General features: G+C 48.0%; 1 non-coding gene across 1 annotated transcript; it reads left to right on the forward strand.

The window, feature by feature from the left end:
* Positions 1-1,106: 1,106 nt before the first annotated feature.
* On the forward strand, positions 1,107-1,177 carry TRNAG-GCC (transfer RNA glycine (anticodon GCC)). The gene has a single exon. It is a non-coding gene; the product is annotated as a tRNA-Gly (tRNA).
* The last annotated feature ends 1,600 nt before the right edge of the window (positions 1,178-2,777 follow it).

A 2,777-nucleotide genomic window follows, 5' to 3' on the forward strand; every position in this document is an offset into this window, starting at 1 on the left:
GCCTTCGACGCCGCGTGAACTTGATGCTGCTGATGCTACGTACGGTGAAACGAACGCGCGGAGCGGCAAGCCCAGTGGAAGCGCTGCCAGGCGCCTTGCCGAAACGCGCGGGACTCAAGTTGCAGTCGTAGTCCTACGGCACATCGTTCTTGATGAACCCGATACCCCGAACGCCAGCATAGCTTCCGCGCCGAACGAACAGGCAGCAAGCCGCAAGCTTCGTGGTGAACACGCTTTGAATGTGCGCTGCGTTGTTCACCGCTCACCACGTGGTTCCTGCGTCCCCGGACGGCACCCGTGCGCCCGAACGAGACGAGTGAGAGGCGCTGCCGTCGCGCGCTTTCTGTTGGGACAGTGGCGTACATTTGGGAGAAAGGGGAGGAGGAGGTGGGAATTGTTTTAGTGGGCGCCGCATGATGGCGCTACGCGCGCGCCAAGCGAAGAGGAAAAGTAGAGGAAACGTACTTTCCTACTCGCTTAACCACTACTTCTGTAATTTCCATGCTCATAATTACTGAAATACGCCACAGTACATTTCTCTAAAGCACCTTTCTAAACCAACACCGTATTCACTAGACCCACCTTTGTTCATTCCGAACCAATAAGCTGGCGTGGCGAAGTGGTTAGCTTTTTCGCACTCCGGAGGCCCTGGTTCGATTCCTCATCTCGACCAATTTACTAGCTGGTTTTAATTGTTGATGCTTGTGGGATTTTTTGCTCACGGCCAAAGCCGCCGACGAAGCCGGCGACAGCGGCTTTTCTGCAACCCCCGGCCCTGCACTCTGTTGCGTTAAAGAGTATTAGGCGGCGTTGAGGTGTCCACCGAGATTTCCGGATTTGAGACCTGCTATGTCGTTGACAAGCAGCGCTGTCGTCTATCCCAATCCGGAACGAGTATCGCTCTGTAAATGCAACACCAAGTCATAGACAAATAACTTCTCAGGATTTCAATCTACGCCATGCGAAGAGTACCAGCTTTACTACGACAGCTCTATAAAATACGCGCCGCCGTGTAGGAGACGCCGGCCGACGCATTGACCTACATAACGTGAGACTTGCGTAACAGGTAGGTGTGAATGAACGGTCAGCGGCGATTGCAAGCGCGTGCGTCGGTGGTTCAGTGGTAGAATACTCGCCTGCCACGCGGGTGGCCCGGGTTCGATTCCCGGCCGACGCATTGTTCTTTTTTTTCCTTTGTACGATGCCTTTTCAGTGAGAGTTTGTGTGTTTTCCTTCCCTTTTCAGTGTAAAGTACCAACTGGCGATTTTTGCGTTCTAGAAGAGGTGCCTCTATTAATCCGCAATGGGAGAGTTTGTAATTAAACTTCATGAACTCACCCTTGTTTGCAGCTGGAAGAAACCTCATGCGAGTCAGTCTCTTTTCTGGGCAGTGTAAAGGAGTAAGCGAGGCGCAGATAGAAATCGCTGTTTGGCGTGAGGGCCCAGCGGTCGATGCGCGCTTTGAGAGAACTTAAAACCAATGCCACTAACGATGAAGATTTCAGTTCAGCAGATGAATTACAGAACCAGGATATCAAGAAAGAAAGGCGCAGCGATAGTCATTCTGAAATTCTGTTTCGCAAAGAACAAGCTAGTAGAAAAGTTTTCTGGTCGCTGTTGCTTGCATTCTACCGGATAAAGGTGCGCCCTTTTGTGTTTTCTTTTTGTGATTACAACCTTTTTGAACGATGCGCTACATTTAATGAGTGGAGCTTTGTAATAGTATGTACAGCAGGAAAGTGAGGCCAATTAGATGGCCTTTTAAATTTCAACCCATGCGTGAACAATAGCCACAAAACGGCACTTTTGTTAACAGCACCCACAAAAAATCCCGGTAAAATCTCTCTGAGCTAAAAGCCAAGCACTCGTCATGTTTTGCAGCCACGACATAGCCAGCAATTATTAACAATAGCAATTTTGATCAAGAAATCGTTTATGAACGCAATTTTTGCATTCAAAGTAAGATTTCCCTGCCACATTCAATATAAATGTAGATCACCCGACGGCAGTCTTTTATGGCTTTTTCTGTTCACGTTATTGCTATCGGCAAAAGCGTTGCCCATTGGTTTTCTATGGCAGCCTAAACTCTTCGATGATATCAATGGAAACGCTTTAAAAGAGGTTTTGCTACATATCAGAATAATGAATTATTGGCTTCAATATTTCCATACCAGTACCTTACAATTTTCGAATATTAAAAATTTCTTTCCGAGAAACCTCAACATGCTCTAAACAAAAAGCCAAGCACTCGTCATCTTTTGCAGTCATGTTCTAGGTCAATTGATCCTGTCAACGAGTTTTGGGGGACGAAGAGGTAGCGTTGACAGGGCGAGACTTCGGCCATTTGGGAGTCGGACATCTGGAGGGGGTCGCCGAGGCAAAAACGGGCCGAGGATGACGAAACCTGACAACGGTTTCCTCTAATGGCAGAAATGAAAATGGTAGTTTTTCATGCTGTGCACAGCATACTCTTTTATACTATATCACGCTACCTTGCGAAGTTCATTATTTATTATACTGAAACCCCTTAGATACATCAGACAATCACGTGACACTTGTGGATGGCACACATATCCTCGTCCCTTCAAGCGCTGACAAAACTGGCAGAGGTGGTACGCTCGTGTCTTGAGCGCCACAAAACTGAAGGCGGATCTCTGGCAAACCCGTTCTTGTGCGCTCGACAGCGGCGAAAGAATGCTTAGATCTATAGTCATGAACATGAAATAAATTTCGGTGTGCCGTTTTAAAATCGCTGTGGCGCATTCTGTTGAACGCGG

The sequence above is a fragment of the Amblyomma americanum genome, chromosome 4 (genome assembly GCF_052857255.1).
Source record: "Amblyomma americanum isolate KBUSLIRL-KWMA chromosome 4, ASM5285725v1, whole genome shotgun sequence".
Classification (NCBI taxonomy): Eukaryota; Metazoa; Arthropoda; class Arachnida; order Ixodida; family Ixodidae; genus Amblyomma; species Amblyomma americanum.